The following is an 18506-nucleotide window of genomic DNA, read 5'->3' as shown; positions in this document are numbered from 1 at the left end:
TTTTATTATTCAAGAGAGAACAGCGAAAACCCAACCCAAACGCGCAAGGAGAGCACACTATCAGCGCAAGGCGTCCCGTCGTTTGATTAAGCCCCCGTGGATAAACTATTACTTAACTTGTTCGCAAAATGATTGACTTCCGTTTGAACTGAACAGTGGCATATCTCGTTAAAATATATATATATAATATATTACCTATATTATCTTGTAAATATGATCACTTCCACTTTGTAATTCAGCTAAGATAATATTTTAAATGCATTCATTGCGTTGATAGTTTCTCTTTTCCGGATTGGATTATGGGGACTTAATCCCCAGTAAAGTGCGAATAGTTTTCATAGATTTCCTTTTTTTTTTTTTTTTTGTGAAATAGAAAAGCTTCTTGACATCAGATCCGACAATGACTGGAGCTTTCGGATCAGGGCAGCAAGGCCACTGGCCCTTTAAGAATGGCGTTCACGCAGAGGAGGGGAGGAGTGTATATTGCATTGCAGAGTGCCGGGGATACCTCGAATAAACAATTCCGTCAGACCCGACTGCTGGGCGCGGAGCTCAATTGCTTCGTTTCTACACGGAGATGTTTCCATAGCTTTTACCGGTCCACTATAATTTATATCGACATCGTCGAAAGAAAACAATATATTAGGTCTACCGAAGGATTTCGCTCGCTTGGAAAGATGCACCGTATGTTTCTACGAAGCGCTGTGATACATTCGAGCAGGTACGTGTGAAAATGATAACAGGATGCAAACTGTAAAATAACGAGGTATAAACCGGGGATGTGATTAATATATTTCACTGTGTCGTGTGTCCCGGTTTAAGTGTTTGGCCGACATTTGCTGTGTTTAATTATGTTGTGTTATACAGCGGGGTGAACCTGCATGTAGCAGGAGTGGGATTGTGTGTTAGCCCGTGGCGTGAACGCGAACGCAGATTCCATTTTGTTTCATTTTATCAATATAATTTTGCGTTCTTATCAGCTACGGGTCTCTCACATGACTGCGCCGCTGGAGTAGCCGATATATTCCAGAATTGTTTAATCAGAACTATGTCCACTAATACAAAATTAAAATATTGAACAAAATATTAAAATGGAGCAAGTCTGCGTGTGCTTGTTTAGTCTACCGTGCTTGTTGACAATTTATTGCGATCTGTTTTTTATTGTATATCCGTTAAGTGGGTTGGATTAATGCAGAATCCTGTCGCCTACCATTTGACGACATTTGACCGTTGGAAGAAGGGTCTAAATAATAATAATAATAATAATAATAATAATAATAATAATAATAATAATATCTTTATTAAATTTTTATTATTTATGACGATCACTATTCTTATCATTCGGCCCTATTTGTTTTTAATAACATGCTTCGTTTGTGTCTAGCATCTGACCTGCTCGTGCCAGCAGGCTAAAGATTTGGCATGGATTCTGCAGACTGGCTTGATCTGCATTGCCATCCTACCGTGAAAGGATTCACAGAATTAGCTCCTGCTTATTTACTTTTTCTATGCATCTTAATGGTATTTGATTTAAAAAAGAGTTGCAGATGTATCGCCTGCTTCCATGAAGCTGTTTGGGAGTGTGTCTCGTTTTGGCACCGGAGATCAATGACGGACAGAAATGTCTGTAAAAGGCACTGTCCAATTCGATGACCTGGTTGTCTGTTTGGTGCCATCACCCCGAATAATGTCGCCATTTATAGTTCATCATCCGCAACGTCTTTTTTCCTCTTTTCTGTTGCCATATTGTGAAATAAGTTGAACGAGCAACATGAAATGTGATGAAGTTAAGCCAATGTGGAGTAACGACAGTTGTTTTGAATGGCCCTGCCACTGCTACATGCGAGTGTGCTGATGACAAAGAAATATGGATTTTTGGATTTGTGGGGTCGGGAGTGATTATGTTGTGGTCTTCGGCTGTCGGTCAATGGTCGAACTGAAGAAGGCGAAGGTCCGGGTCAAAAGGCTAGAAGGAGGCCCTGGGGACCAGGTTCCCACACCTCTTTTTGTTGGTTCAGGTGCATCAAATGAGAGTTCCAATTCCCCCTTCATAACACCGCAGCACCTGCTCTGTATCAATCACTCCTGGCGAAAGAGCTTCTTTTTGTGTACTTTGTCATGCACTTGGCTCCACCCATTTCCCGTTGACCTGCTATATGGCGTCATTCGTAGTTTTTCTGTCTATGTATTACTAAACTAGAAACTGCGTGTAAAACACAAATACTATATGTGTTCGTTTGGAAGTCATGCAGTGAATTAGATGAGAGGTCAAAAGCAGACATTTTGCCACCACTGGTCAAATTCCATGTTTTTTTTGTTAGTTTTTTTGTACTTCCAACTGAAAATAAGTTAAAACAACCTCTGCAGGGTGCAAACTTCAACACTTTGATGCAATTTTTTTTGTATCTCTTAGCTGCCGTATTCAACAGTTACAAAACTATACAACTATACTGCAAAAGTGTAGGCACCCTTCCAGTGATTCATTGATTCTTTTTAAAAATGGGTCTCAAAATTTGATTGACTCGTTATGCCTTAATTTCCAGCTATGTCAGGTATGTAAAGCAAAACCCACATATCATGCAAATGACTTGCAGAAGAGTTTAGTCTTACTGAAGTTGTGGGGCAACATCAATACACAACTGTGTAGTGTTGCTTATACAAAAAATGCATTGCGTGGGAGAGTTGTTGGAAGGAAACCTTTCCTACAGTACAATGTCATCACAAACGTTAAAAGTGTTGTGGAGTGCGCAACACAACAGTTGGATAAGCCTAAGCCTTGGATAAGTCTTTTTGGAACAAATGCTGTGGACTGATTAAATAAAAAAATAGCATGCTTTGGCAATAACCTCCAAGGATGTATTTGGAGAAGAGAGCACCTTGCCTACCTTTAAGGACAGGGGTGTGTCTTCCATTAAGGACAGGGGTGGGTGTTCTCCATTAAGGACAGGGGTGCCTCTTCTCCAAGAAGGACAGGGGTGAGTCTTCCATTAAAGACAGGAGTGGGTCTTTTGGGTTGTGTGGCAGCCAGTGGCACTGCAAACATGTCACCGGAAGGAGGACTGGATTCAACTAAATACCAATAAATCCTATACCTACAGAGTCGGTGGAGACATTAAAGTTGAAAAGAGTTTAGATATTCCAAAAAGATGATGATGATGATGATGATCCAAAATGTATGTCAAAATCAACAATTAACTTAACATAAAGGCCTTCACAGTCCCCAGACTGAAATATGACTGAAAATCTGAGGGGAGATTTCAGACATGCAGTGACTGCATACAAGAAGACCTAATAATATTTCTGAACTAGAAAACATGCCACATTCCCAGTTACATTCAGCAAGTAAAAAGTAATTCATAGAAATATGTCATGTTTAATGTTTGTTGCCTGCTGAACTTGTTTAAATGTCTTTTCACAAAGAAAGTTAACAAAGCAAAATGACATTTGACCAGTGGTGCCTATACTTTTGCACATGACTGTAGAGTCAGCTCCAGAGTGAGGAGTCTGCTGCCTCACTGGCCTTGCCACTCCTTTCATCCTCATGTTTAGATACAGTTTGAATTAACAGTGAACCTTAACACACCTGTCCAACAAACATTTGAGCAGCCAATTCTCCAGCTACTTGGAGTGCAGAGCCACTGTCCAAATACTTACATGTGTGTATGTGTATGAGTGATTGTGTGTGATTGTGTGTGATTGTGTGTGATTGTGTGTGATTGTGTGTGATTGTGTGTGATTGTGTGTGATTGTGTGTGATTGTGTGTGATTGTGTGTGTGAGTGTTGAGTGTATGAGTGTGCGTTCCATTACACCAGACAAGCTCAGTAAAGCATAGAAAAGTATTTGAATTCCAGGGGGAGACTGACTGACTCACTGACTGACTGACTGACTGACTGAAACAGTGTTGTGAACGGTTTCTGTTCATTAAACACATGAAAAGTTAAGCTACAGTAAAGAACGGTTTTACTGCTGTAATTACTGCTGACCATCTAAGTACATCGAGCACAGTGAATTTAATTCTCCGTTTTGCTTTGTAAAGCGTTTGTGTCCTGTGCCATTTTAATATGGCAGTGTTGTGAGAGGGGACACAGGTGATGCCCTGAACAGGTGTTGGAGGCCACATCCTGTTGCATTGCACCATATGGTTGGCGGGAAGTTTTGTTAACGGAAAGGTGCAATAAACACAACCAGGTGACGCCACATCTGCGTCATAACACTGTTTATCTGCACTTTACTTGATCAGGGAAGGGCACTGATTGGGTTTGCTGTCTGCATGCTGAAGAGAGCAGCAGCTGGAATCAGTCTGGATACCAAGTTTAGGTCTGTCTTCATACAGACATTGAAGCAAACCTGGAGTAAGAATGAATTCTTATCTTAAGGGGAACTCCACCGTTAGAATGAACGTGTACTTGTGGAGGAGTAGCTGCCAGCTCTCTGCCTGCAGCGGGGGCAGAGGCACAGCCCTGTGCATGGTGCAGGTGCAGTGGGTCAGTAGGCCGGGTACATCCATGGGCCAGGTGAAGACAGGCACCGGCTGCCACCCCTCCTGAGGGGGCTGGGTGAGGTAAGGCTAGGTAAGCGCTAGGTAAACGCTAGGTAAGGCTAGGTAAACGCTAGGTAAGCGCTAGGTAAGCGCTAGGTAAGCGCTAGGTAAGCGCTAGGTAAACGCTAGGTAAACGCTAGGTAAGCGCTAGGTAAGCGCCAGGTAGCAACACTTTAGTGGTCAGAGAATGGTGAGCGTTGTTCGGCTGTGTTCTCCTCATTGTCATGTCATCATATGTTACTACTTGGCTGGGGAGAGGGGAGGCAGCATTACTAGCCTTTAAAGAAAGTTTATGTGTTGAGTTTAGTTCATTTTGCTGCCAAAGTTCTAATAAAAAGGAAATGCCTCATCGGAAGTCATTTCGGACATGGACACGACTTGTGGAATATTTGGTTATTGTGATGAATCCGGCAAGAACAACATTTTATAGAATACCGGTTGTGAGAGAACGGGGAAGAGAAGACGGGCGGAATGTATGGCTGATGGATATTTTCCACATCTGCACATTTCAATGAATGTTACAAAAATTTCACACGCTTCTTCAATCATTGCTGTTTGTGTGGCTTTTCTCAACGATGCGGCAACAGCGAAATGCAGCGTACTGCACGCGGAGAGGGGTGTGGCCTATACTGGCCGACTGCTTGACAAGTGCTGGTGTGAGAATGTGGTCTGGTGGGCTGTCCGTGTGTCATTCCTGCTGGTCTGGTGGGCTGTCCACAGCGCTGCTCCTTCCTCTGGAGAAACTCTGAGTAAACGGTGGACATTCTATCAATATCTCTCCAGGTTAGCAGGTGTTTGGAGTGAAAAGCCATGATGGATTTGGTATGCTGGACCCTTGCCATGATAAGGAAACCGACTTTACCCTGATTCGTTGCATGGATTTTAACGCTTTCAAATGGTGTGTCGTGTGACCATATTGATTGAAAATTTGACCATGGTAAAAGGGAATGAGTTGGTATTAACCCATTGGGCTGGTGGGACTTTAGAGGTGTATGAATAAGTATCTCTGTGTAAATGGGAGATGAGTGTTGAGCGGGCTGTGTTTCTGAAGGAAATGCAAAGTGTGATTGCTCTGTCAGAAGACACCGTGCCTCGAGACCGTTGCCAGGTAATGAACTTTGGCAATAAGTTCCAAATAGAATGTTGTCTGAGGACCGTATTGATATGATTTATAGCAATTGGCCACACCCCCTTGGCCTTAAAAAGCATTGCGTCATCCGTCATGCCCACTTGGGCTGATTTGACCAAACGTGGCATTTTGAGTAATGTGTCCCACTTTCATTTAATTTAGTCGTTCGGTTTTCGGAATTCAGAATTCATTTGTAGTGCTGCTATTGGCCGAATTCAAATCCCTTTTGTTGTAGTGTGGGGAGTGTCCTCTAAGCTTTACGCTTTATGATGGTGGTGCAAAACGTCAGAGTTATGACCGATATTTTCATTGGCCTATTTCAGAATCATTGCTAAATGGTAGCCATGTTTTTTTTATCCATTTGGGCGGTTTCTATGTATGTATCTATTAGTGTCTCTTGATCCAATGAAGGTATGCAGCAAATTTGATGCAGATAATCCACAAACAAGGGGAAAAACTATTTTTCCAAAAATTCAAAATGGTGGAAAGGCCTTACAGATGGACTTCAGTAGTTTCATTTGAAGGTCTGTAGAGCTCATTCAGGAGATTGTGTACGTGTAAGTGTAAAAAGTGTAAGATTTGGACCTTTAATTGTAGCGCCACCTAGTGGCCAATTGGGATTATATTGAATGGGCTCCTAATGGCCAATTACCTGACCAAACCCCAAAGTCTTCTTCATCTCACAGAATTACTATCAGGAATTTATGCCATTAATTCATGGGACTTTTTAAAGAATAGCATTAAGCGTCTGGGAAGCTGTTCAGAGTTTAGTAACCATGTGTTCCCTGTCACTCAATCTCACTACCACAAGCAGCCTCTTTACCAACATCCTCTCTTCCAGATACTACTGTGGAACTGGGAGTGAAACTTGCCAGTGTACTTGCAGACTAGCGTTACGTAAATTGATTGCCGTTTAGGGGTTACATGTAAATTAGTATTTTTAATCAGAAGGCTGTGCATTTTTCACAGGCAGTATAAAAAAACAAGCTAGCTTTGCTGTGTTGAAACTGGGTTTGATTCGGTCTGTCTGGCCTGAATTGAAAGAAGGCACGCATCCCTGCATAGACTGTCACAGCCAGTCTTATTTTGGCTTAACTGCCCCTTCTGGGGGCAGGAAGGTAAAGGTCAGAGCCGTGAGTCACCGAGCTCTCAGGTCTGACGGGTGGATGTTTATTTTTCATTTTTCCCTCCATCCTATTTTTAAAATGGTTTTTAAACATGTTTAGGCCTGTTATTCAACGGTGTCTTAATTTAACCGGGTTATATGGAGCGAGCCCTGTGGAGTGCGGGGGGGGAGACTGTAAGTGAAATGCCGGTCGTGCCCGGAGACGTGCGTGGGCTGACCGCGAGGGGGGGGGGTGTGGGGGGTGTGCCAGCGTGGGCTGACGGCGAGGGGGGGGGCGTGGGGGGGCGTGATGCGGGGACGGGAGGGAGTGATGTCCCGGCCTCGTCGGGTCTCAGGTGGTGCACAGCTCCGTGTAGAGCTCCGTGCACAGCTCCGTGCACAGCTCCGTGCACAGCTCCGTGCACAGCTCCGTGTAGAGCTCCATGTAGAGCTCCGTGCACAGCTCCGTGCACAGCTCCGTGTAGAGCTTCGTGCACAGCTCCGTGCACAGCTCCGTGTAGAGCTCCGTTATGTTACAGTGCCCGTCCTTCACAACTTCTGAGCACGGCGTCCTCTCCACAACCTTCACCGCTCCAGAGAGGGGCCCGCGTCTGGCACGGCAAGAACGAGAGAGGAGAGGGAGAACGAGGGAGGAGAGAACAAGGGAGGAGAGGGGGAGAACGAGGGAGGAGGGAGAGAACAAGGGAGGGAGAGAAGGGGCAGGAGAGGGAGAGAGGAGGAGAGTGAACGGGAGAGAGAGAGCGAGAGAGAGAGACTTCATCCTTACGTAATGATTTTAGTTTAATGCAGGAACCTGACACCGCATACATTCAGTACTTGGCCTTAGACGAGACGACTTTGGGGGGGTGGGGGGCAGTGGGGGGGGGGCAAGAGGTGGGTTAGAGATCCTGGCTTAATTATATCTTTCTCTTTTAAAAGCTTTTTAAAAATTACATTTGCCAAGCAATTAACTAAAAGGGGGTTTTTTTGAGAAAGAGTGCACGCCAGCCCGGCGAGATTGATGCGCGGGGGGGCGCCATGGCGATGGCAGCGCGGCGCTCCGGGCGGGGGGCGGATTTACGGCGGGCGCGGGCGGGCCCCCTCTCCCAGACACACTGCAGGGGCTCAGCCCCCGTGCTGCAGGGAGGCCAATACCTGCCCTTCATACGGCATTGCAGGGTAGAAATTACATGCGTTTATGATATTTATTGTTCTCCACTTGTGCCTAGATGGCTTTATATCAGGGGTTCCCAAATATATTTCTGATGTGACCCCAAATTAGCAACATCCTTTACCCGTGACTATATATATATACAGTAGCCTCTCATTCATTATTGCTTTCTTATAGTTGAGTTCAACATGTAGTAGCCTACATGCTGAGATGTTAAAGAGACACAAAATTTACATTCCTGTACCTTTTTTCCCCGAAACAATTTCAGGTGACCCCCATTCTCAAATCCGGCATCCCCACATGGGGTCCCGACCCAAAGTTTGGTAACTGCTGCAGTATATATAAACGCTACAGGAGGTCATTTCACACTCCGAACGGTCAAGAGAGGAATTACAGCAACAACCACAACACTGTTTGTCCCTCCCCCTTCTCTGTGAACTCGCTGACGTTGAACCCCCCCCCCACGCCATTGGCTGTGGCAATTAGATGATAGGAGGGGATTTAAAATGGTCTTGTAACAATGTTTTAACAAAAAATCTTTCTCCGAGTGCCCCTGCTGTTTGGATATGTGTTCTTCACACATATCCAAAGGCTTCCTTAAACGGTGAAGGGAACATCGCTGGAGCCCAAGACTCTTTGTTCTCATCAGACTGCGTGGGACACCACACCTCCGCTGTCACTGATAACGGTCTGCACTAGTCAGGTTCCTGGGTCAGCTTCAAGGGTTGCCCCAAAAGCCTTATCTGGAGGCGCTAGATAACACCCATACCTCCTGCAAAATGACCATCTTTTCTCCCCCCAGGTGAGTTCCTGTGCCCCAATGGCTGGTTCCACATCATTTCACCCCTGACATCCTGTCCTCACCCCTATTGGGGTGACATCCTAACCCCCTGACAAAGTTGCACCCTGTTCTACAGTCACCGCTTGAAATGCTTTTTTGAATTTATTTATTGTTTTAAAGAAACTAAATTTGAATGAGAGGCACCATGTGCTCTGTGGAGTTTTATAGGGTATTGAGAATGCGAGTTCTTGAGGGGCTGTGCTTACAGGTAACCGGATGCTTCTAACAGCGCCCATCTAATTAGTGCATCGCTTATCCAAAGCCACACAGGCTTAAGGCAGATCAGCCGCTAAGCTCCAGGTCTGTCGCCACCGGCTCACCTTATACGTCCCTCACCGAAGCCCCTGGGACGTCCCGCTGGCCAACAGTGACCCACACAGAGGTACCAGGGTTAACCGTGCCATCCTCTCCTTGCTGTTTAACAGTTTTGCCGGACTGTACAGCTTGTGCCTTTAAAGGAAAGCACCAACATTTTAGGAAATATACCTTCTTTCCAACTTACCCTGACTTAGATTTTTTTATTTTAATTTGTGTGCAGTCACTGGCTCAATTTCCATGTTAGCATAACACGTAATGCTAACATGGAAACTGAGCCAGTGAATGCACAAAAGTGAAAATGAACCGTCCCGAGTAAGTCGGAAAAGGTATATTTCCTGAAATGTTGGTGTTTTGCTTTGATCAAATTGCCAGTGCATATAGTGTTCAATAACGACAAAATGATTCCACATCTCTTCCACTCATGTGGGGTAGCATGATGGTCGCATTTTGCGAGGGGGAAGAGGTTGAGATGTATTAATTGCGGTGATTGCACCACTTGTTCAAAAAGTTAGCCTGGAGCCCTGTTCCCCCAAAGCTAAAATGGAAAAAATGGCATTTGTCAGTAAAACGAATTCACATACTGGGAACACAAGAGTGACGATGATTTTAGAATCCCATTATGAAAATTCTGGTGTAGGCAGATTCCAAAAAGACGTCCCTCACATTACTTAAAAACTGAATGATTTTTGTAGAGTGTTGATGATATTTTTTTGTTTTGCTCCGATCGCTTCAGCAGAAATGTGCCGATGGTCATTATTTTAAATGTAGCATGTTGGGAATCTCCTCAAAGTTTCCTTGGTTGTTTGGTGGTTTTGGATATGTAAATATTTTCCCTCACACTCCACAGATGAGAGTAAGCTGTTTTCGCTTACGGTATTAAAGGTCAGTACATGTCGGTCGGGGATGTCACTTATTGACACTGCAGACAGTTTTAAGGGAAGTCAGGCTCTCTCTTAAAGACCTGAGGGCCTGACTCATCTGGTGCTGCACATGGAAACCTGTCATATTTTGCATTCTTATGATGAATGTGTCAAAGGACGGGTTTCGTGGTAAGAACTGGTATCTGAACCACGGTGATGATTCATGTTAACTCCAAGCTTAATTCTTCTAAAAAGGGAAATAGTATTATTTTTGGAGAAACGGTGTGGGCCTAGTTCTTGAAGAGGGCGTTAATGCAGATTATGGGTGGTACAGAGCAGTATGTGGTACTCCTACACACTTTCTCACTTGCGTAACTTTTGGGTGCCCTTTCTGGAACGGGCTGTGCTGGCCCAGAATCGCACTGTGGGGGGGTGGGTTGCTGGGCAACAGTGGAATCCCCTGCCCAGAGAGACTGTGGCCATGGCCTGTCAGACCGCTGCTCCACTTTCTGAGAGGAAGTCGGGTCACTGGTTTCTTCTTCATATGAATGTCTGCCTTTATCAACAAGGCTTGATGCTTCTCATTCACCAATTCACACACACACTCACGGCGATTGGCTGCCATGGTTAGGTGTGGTGACACTTTGACACACCCAGGGCGGGATCGAACCGACAACCCTCAGGCTGCCAGAGGAGTGCTCTTACCTCTTGAGCCTGTGTCGCCTCATGCCACTGGTTTGTGCCTGTGAGATGGGTAGATAGACAGAAAGATGGCACTTCTCCAACTCGGAGCACTTTATGGTGAGGGGAACCTCACGCCCACCACACCATCAGGTGAGGTGGAGAGGGAGAGAACAATTTTTTAGGCTATTAAGTCAGGGTATGATTTGGTGGCAATTTGAAAGAGCCAGGGTTGGGAATTCAGCCAGGACACCGGGGAACCCCCTGCTCTTTGAGAAGAGTCTCGTGGGATCTTTAATGGCCGCAGCGAGTCAGGACCTCAGTTTAACGTCGGGCCCGGTGTAGAGATGTGTAAAGAAGAGCAGAAATGCGCCGTTCACTTTCTGTCAAGCACAGCTTTTGGATGCCAAGCAGGACGTAAGAACGACCATACATAGTTAACCACCTTATAATTGTCATTGTGCTTCCTGCCCTCTTCTACGCTTGGCCTCTCTCTGGACCAGTCTCTGTATACCCCCACAGTGCGGTGCTCTCAGTGCGGTGCTCACAGTGCGGTGCTCACAGTGCGGTGCTCAGTGCGGTGCTCAGTGCGGTGCTCAGTGCGGTGCTCGCGGTGCGGTGCTCACGGTGCGGTGCTCACATTGCGGTGCTCACAGTGCGGTGCTCACAGTGCGGTGCTCACAGTGCGGTGCTCAGTGCGGTGCTCTCAGTGCGGTGCTCACAGTGCGAGCCTCTGAACCTCCCTGCACGGCACAGAGATATCTCTCAGTGCGTCAGGCTGTAGGCGTCGTGTCAAACTGGAACGAGCCAAAAAAAAGAGGAGCCTAGCTCTTTCCACTTAATCTCTTCTCCCGTCTTATTTCCCGTCAGTCCTGCGGTAAATTTGGCGGCTGATTTAAGGCGCAGTGGAACAGCGCGTGTACAGGTGGGCTTTTAGCGCGTCTATGGTAACGTGATTGTAGCGGGCGCTCGCGGGTCTGGGAGCTCGGACACGCTGGGCCCCAGGCTTTCGTCCGTTATCGCTCTCGGTTCAAGGTTGTTATCCAATTTGGAAGTCGCACCAAGGTCAGGCTGGGAGTTTAATAAGCGGCCGTGTCAGGCCTGGAGACATGCAGTCCCCTCTAAGCCAGTGATTTGGGTTAATTATGAGCAGTGTGCGGCCCGGTGCAGCGTGGAGCGCAGAGAGGGAGCTCCCCCTGCCCAGCACACAGGGTCTCTCTCTCCCTGTACCGTGTAAAAACCGGAGAACCTGAGGAGGCTCGCCCAGCTCTCTGCAGGCTGCTCTCTCTGCAGGCTGCTCTCTCTGCAGGCTGCTCTCTCTGCAGGCCGCTCTCTCTGACCTTTACGGTGTATTGAGAGGAGGCTCTCGGCCCGCCCAGGCTGATGTCGGTGGAGTCATTGGACAGTGAAACGTTTTCCTCTTTCTGCCTCCCCTCGTCTTGAACGGGGAGAAATGCGTCTTCCTGTCTTCATGGACGGTTGCTGATTGGGAGACTTCTCCAGGCTGGATGGAGGGAGGCATCTGAGTTAGTGGAGGACGGTGGTTTAATGGGTAATGTTTTGTCAACTTTAAAATCAACTTGTTTCACAAGTCGGTGATAGAATTTGGTCCTTCCATTTTGGTTCTCACGAGGCCTCCCAGAGTACCTCTGTGTTTGGTTATTTTTCTCACCGTTGGTGTTAATCATTAACAGACCGCTCTGACTCGATCGGTGTATGTAAGGCGCGGCGCTGCGGATAATGAAATCAGCACAACGTGCGTCCAGCATTATTTGCCTCCGGCGGGGCAAGTTTTATTTATTTATTTTAACGCCATTACGCGCGCTGTGATGCGAGGCGTAGTAATTGCCCTGGCAGCTACTGCCACTGCGGTGATGAGTTATTAACAGTCATGTGAAATTTGCTGACCTTATAAACTTTATCTACGCGCTGGCAGATGCGTCCAGCAGGCTGAGTTTGCATGGTAAATCACTGGAACGTGTAACGGGAGAGACGCAGGAAGGCTTAACGATGAGCACAGGACATTCAGACCGTGCAGACTTCCACTTCCACCCGCAGTCTGGAGCGAGTCTGGCCCTGCCTCAGGCCCGGTCTCTGTGCTGCCTCAGGCCCGGTCTCTGTGCTGCCTCAGGCCCGGTCTCTGTGCTGCCTCAGGCCCGGTCACTGTGCTGCCTCAGGCCCGGTCTCTGTCTCTGGCGCTGCCTCAGGCCCGGTCTCTGTGCTGCCTCAGGCCCGGTCTCTGTGCTGCCTCAGGCCCGGTCTCTGTCTCTGTGCTGCCTCAGGCCCGGTCTCTGTCTCTGTGCTGCCTCAGGCCCGGTCTCTGTGCTGCCTCAGGCCCGGTCTCTGTGCTGCCTCAGGCCCGGTCTCTGTCTCTGTGCTGCCTCAGGCCCGGTCTCTGTCTCTGTGCTGCCTCAGGCCCGGTCTCTGTCTCTGTGCTGCCTCAGGCCCGGTCTCTGTGCTGCCTCAGGCCCGGTCTCTGGTGCTGCCTCAGGCCCGGTCTCTGTCTCTGGTGCTGCCTCAGGCCCGGTCTCTGGTGCTGCCTCAGGCCCGGTCTCTGGTGCTGCCTCAGGCCCGGTCTCTGTCTCTGTGCTGCCTCAGGCCCGGTCTCTGTCTCTGGTGCTGCCTCAGGCCCGGTCTCTGTCTCTGTGCTGCCTCAGGCCCGGTCTCTGTCTCTGTGCTGCCTCAGGCCCGGTCTCTGTCTCTGTGCTGCCTCAGGCCCGGTCTCTGTCTCTGTGCTGCCTCAGGCCCGGTCTCTGTGCTGCCTCAGGCCCGGTCTCTGTCTCTGGTGCTGCCTCAGGCCCGGTCTCTGTCTCTGTGCTGCCTCAGGCCCGGTCTCTGTCTCTGTGCTGCCTCAGGCCCGGTCTCTGTGCTGCCTCAGGCCCGGTCTCTGTCTCTGGTGCTGCCTCAGGCCCGGTCTCTGTCTCTGTGCTGCCTCAGGCCCGGTCTCTGTCTCTGTGCTGCCTCAGGCCCGGTCTCTGTGCTGCCTCAGGCCCGGTCTCTGTCTCTGTGCTGCCTCAGGCCCGGTCTCTGTCTCTGGTGCTGCCTCAGGCCCGGTCTCTGTCTCTGTGCTGCCTCAGGCCCGGTCTCTGTCTCTGTGCTGCCTCAGGCCCGGTCTCTGTGCTGCCTCAGGCCCGGTCTCTGTCTCTGGTGCTGCCTCAGGCCCGGTCTCTGTCTCTGTGCTGCCTCAGGCCCGGTCTCTGTGCTGCCTCAGGCCCGGTCTCTGTCTCTGGTGCTGCCTCAGGCCCGGTCTCTGTGCTGCCTCAGGCCCGGTCTCTGTCTCTGGTGCTGCCTCAGGCCCGGTCTCTGTCTCTGTGCTGCCTCAGGCCCGGTCTCTGTCTCTGTGCTGCCTCAGGCCCGGTCTCTGTGCTGCCTCAGGCCCGGTCTCTGTCTCTGTGCTGCCTCAGGCCCGGTCTCTGTGCTGCCTCAGGCCCGGTCTCTGGTGCTGCCTCAGGCCCGGTCTCTGTCTCTGTGCTGCCTCAGGCCCGGTCTCTGTGCTGCCTCAGGCCCGGTCTCTGTGCTGCCTCAGGCCCGGTCTCTGTCTCTGTGCTGCCTCAGGCCCGGTCTCTGGCGCTGCCTCAGGCCCGGTCTCTGTGCTGCCTCAGGCCCGGTCTCTGTCTCTGTGCTGCCTCAGGCCCGGTCTCTGGCGCTGCCTCAGGCCCGGTCTCTGTCTCTGGTGCTGCCTCAGGCCCGGTCTCTGTCTCTGTGCTGCCTCAGGCCCGGTCTCTGTCTCTGTGCTGCCTCAGGCCCGGTCTCTGGCGCTGCCTCAGGCCCGGTCTCTGTGCTGCTCGTTCCGGCAGGCACGGGCGGACGTTCCACACCTTACGGACATGTCCTCATGTCAGTGCCAGGTGAGCTTTGAATATCGTAACTGTGCCATCATGTTCTGCTGGGTTCACGTGTGAACACTGCAGTTCTGTAGGCTTAGATGGTGCCCATGTCATGACCGATAATGAAACGTAATGTATGGTAATTGTCTCATTGTCCAATTTTCCGTGCTTTTTAAAGGGTAAGCACCAGATATTTTTTTAAATCAAATATAACGGCTAAATGGAAGAAGCTGTCCTATTTTATGATTCACAATGTTTAAAAACATAATTTTATTGTCAATTTAAGTCAAGAAATAGGCCCAAAGAGATGTTCTGTTTGTCTTCAGAATGCACAAGTACGCCAAGCATTCCTCTTTCCTCCCCACAGCTGCTCGCTAGCTTAGCTGGAGCCAATCGTTAACTTGCCGTTTCGTAAGTTAGATTTGTGAATAATGGTTTAATGTAGCTGCGTAACATTACTAGTGGGCCAACGTCAATGATCTCAATGTGATATTGATGTGCTGCAGATGGAAGACACGATCGCTTGGCTTAGCGAGAGAAATTACCTGCACCTTCCAGCATAGCCAGAGTTAGTTACGGGTTTACGGTAAGTAAAAAATAAAAACAGAAAAACAGGATCTTGGTTGTTTTTTTTACATACAGAACTATCAAATAACCATTTATCCATCTGCTGTGCACCCCACTGACGGATTAGTAGTCATTGGTCAATTAATTTCTGAATCTAGCTGTAGCTCTTGCCATTGATAGAGCTTACGCAGTTAGCATGTAGCCCGTAGAATATCTTTGTACTTTTTGGGGGGAGGGGATTGACCTTCTCACATGGGTAATGTATAACACTCATAGGTAACATAGCTAAAAAGTGAATTAGGATTTTATGTTGTTCATATAGCAGAGCTGTATATGTTCCACCTGTAACGGCACACACAAATAAGTAATGTTCCGGCGTGTTTCCATCAGCAGTGATCAATTGGTCACATTTTAAGCCCTACTAACAACCTCAGCTTAGTTCAGTGGAAAAACCCAGAAAATAAAAATTTGTGGTCTAATATCTAATGTTATTACCCTTTAACTGATTCATTTGTGAAATATGGAAGTTTTGTTGAGCCACTCAAAGATTGAGTTGGCTTGTTGGCAAGCATTGGCTTTGAGTTAAGTTTGATGAATTAAGATGGTGCCTTGCTTGTTCAACAAATCCCGCAGAGTTCAAAGTATTTCCAAATAGCCCAAATAGCTACATGAAAAAATAGTTATTTTTTTCCATGTAGCCTGAGAGCACTCAATCTGAATAAAATGGTGAGCTAATTGTATGCGATGGATATTGCAGAATCGGCGTGTTGGATGAAAGGTTCAAATGACACACACTTGATATGAGTTTAGCTGAAAGTTGAGGGTGTAGAGCCCTAGCCTGTCTGTGAGAGCTTCAGGTCCTAAATGGACCGAGGGGCTGAAGCTGAAAGCAGACGGTTTAAATTGCCGCAGGGACAGCACTGAGCCTTGATGGAGGCTCTTGACCCAAACCACTTCTGGCATTGTCCTGCTGTACAGCAGTAAAAAACATGAGCCGTGCCGATTCCTCCACAGAGGAGGTTTATACCAGGCTGGGGTGAGCGGTGCAGAGAACGCGGAGTGTGTCCCGGTCGACAGGGTGTTCCAGGAAGAGACTCGCCAGTGAAGGAATGGGGGGGGGAAGAAATAGTTTGTATGGCACTTGAGCGGTGAGTCACAGCAGAACGCATTTAGACCCTCCCTGCATAACCCCACCCCAACCCTCCGTAGCCCTGTTTCTGTCACGGTCCTGTCCGCCACATGGCCGTCTAACTTCTGCTTCTGATGAAAGCAGACCCTTCGGCATTTAAGCGGCATCGCCAAGTGGTTTCTCCCTCTTGAAATGCCGGTCTTTCAGGTCTGTGAACCAGCATTAGCTGGTCGCTGGCAGGTCAGAATCGCCTGCTTCCTGCAGAATGGCTGAAGGTGCTGTGCATTTGGAATGCGGCTTGCCTCTCTTTTCCTAGGCTGTTTAAATGGCAGAGAAAATCTATAGGTTTTCACCCGTCAGATTTTTTTGATTTAATTTTACAAATTGTTTATTCATTATTCGAAGCAACGATTTTCAACTCTTCTGACTCTTGCGCTTGCAAAATGCACTTTAATCGTGAGCGTTTTTAGGTTTGGCAGGGCCAGCCTTGGGCTCAGAGCGCCCTTGGGCTCCGCTTCAGCTCGTTGCGTTGGCCAGACTGCTGGGTCTCGCCAGGCCCCCTTTCCCGCCTTTCCCCCCCAACCTTCTGACCCCGGTCGCCGGGCGCTGACCTCGTCGATTAGTCAGAGATTAGGCCTGACCTACAAACATTTCTCCAGCCTGGAATAAGGGCAGAGATCTAATTAACCTGGCTCTGCTTTGTCACTCCTCCCCCGGCCCCCCCCCCACCACGTATTTAACTGATTAGGCCCTGGCCCATTCACTCATCGCTGATACAGTGGCTCAGGGCGGGGCTGACCGTTCGGCTAATCTTCGCCAGTGCCCAAGGTCGGTTTAGGCTGGTCCAACTGCCGTTTGCCTCAAGGGCAACCAAAAAAGTATTTGGCAGACGCTCTTATCCAGAGCAACATATAGTTGATTAGACTAAACAGGAGACAATCCTCCCCTGGAGCAATGCAAGGTTAAGGTCCTTGCTCAAGGGCCCAAGGGCTGTGCGGATCTTATTGTGGCTACACCGGGGATCGAACCAACAACCTAGCGGGTCCCAGTCCTACAGGGTCCTGTACTTTAACCACTATGCTACAGGGTCCTGTACCTTAACCACTACGCTACAGGGTCATGTACCTTAACCACTACGCTACAGGGTCATGTACCTTAACCACTACGCTACAGGGTCATGTACCTTAACCACTACGCTACAGGGTCATGTACCTTAACCACTACGCTACAGGGTCATGTACCTTAACCACTATGCTACAGGGTCCTGTACCTTAACCACTATGCTACAGGGTCATGTACCTTAACCACTACGCTACAGGGTCATGTACCTTAACCACTACGCTACAGGGCCATGTACCTTAACCACTACGCTACAGGGCCATGTACCTTAACCACTACGCTACAGGGTCATGTACCTTAACCACTACATTACAGTCATGTACCTTAACCACTACGCTACAGGCCACCACATCAGCTAACGGTCCTATATTGTACACCTTTCCAGTGTTTTCTTGTCGGTCCTGATATCCACAAGGAGATGTCTGATTTTCTCCGGCTCCGTCCGGCCTTGCTGAAGCAAACGAGCGCTTCGTTGTGATGTCACAACTTGTCACAGTCCAAACGGCTCGTTTAAATGCACGATCTAGATGATGATTGATACGAATAGTGTGGATTTATTTGGGGACTGTGCGCTTTGATACTTTCACAGTGTTTCTCATAGGACCTTCCACTCCTTCATAATCCACATAGCAAGGGAAATGTCATTTTCCACACTATGGGATCTTTAACATAACCGCCCTGAGAGATGCTGTAGACAACGTGACCCTGAAACCTTCATGTAGCCTGGTGCCGGTGTTTGTCCCCAGGCCCGTGGACGTGTGCGTGGGCAGGGAGGGGAACGTGGTGTTCGGGGTGCACACGCCCTCAGAGCTTCCCAGAGAGCCGTTAGAGGTCAGACACCAGCGCTGTCTGAAGCGTGCGGAGGGAATATAATGAAAACCGGTGCTTATCAGCCCTGCTCGGTGCGGGGCAGTGGGGCAGCGGTTTCGGGGCCTGCTGCAGGTGGAGCTCTGGAGGTCAGGTGGGGGACAGGGCTGAAGAGAGGTATGCGGTTGTGCCGAGGGTAAGAGTCCCTCGCTGCAGGGCCTGAGCGCTCATCCAGTTTGCGTCTATTTTTATTCCCGTGGACTATTTCTGCTTTAAACGGGGTTGAGGTTCATGGTGTTCATCGCCTGGGCCTCCACCCTTCAGCATTCCTCCCCGCCACCCACGGCTCTGAGCAGGGGGCTGAGGGGCGGGCCTCCATTCACTGGTCTGTCCCGAAAGATAACAAATGT

At 48.7% G+C, this 18506-nt stretch overlaps 1 protein-coding gene across 1 annotated transcript in view; it reads left to right on the top strand.

The window, feature by feature from the left end:
* The first annotated feature begins 537 nt into the window (after window positions 1-537).
* The window catches only part of nrip1a (nuclear receptor interacting protein 1a), a 45983-nt gene continuing 28014 nt past the window's right edge, over window positions 538-18506 (top strand). The window contains exon 1 of the mRNA XM_061216585.1: window positions 538-721. The gene's annotated coding sequence lies outside the window, so the exon portion shown is untranslated. The remainder of the gene's footprint in view (window positions 722-18506) is intronic.

This window comes from Conger conger, chromosome 13 (genome assembly GCF_963514075.1).
Source record: "Conger conger chromosome 13, fConCon1.1, whole genome shotgun sequence".
Taxonomy (NCBI): Eukaryota; Metazoa; Chordata; class Actinopteri; order Anguilliformes; family Congridae; genus Conger; species Conger conger.
Note: the sequence above shows the minus strand (reverse complement) of the source record. Positions and strands in the feature narration are given on the sequence as shown.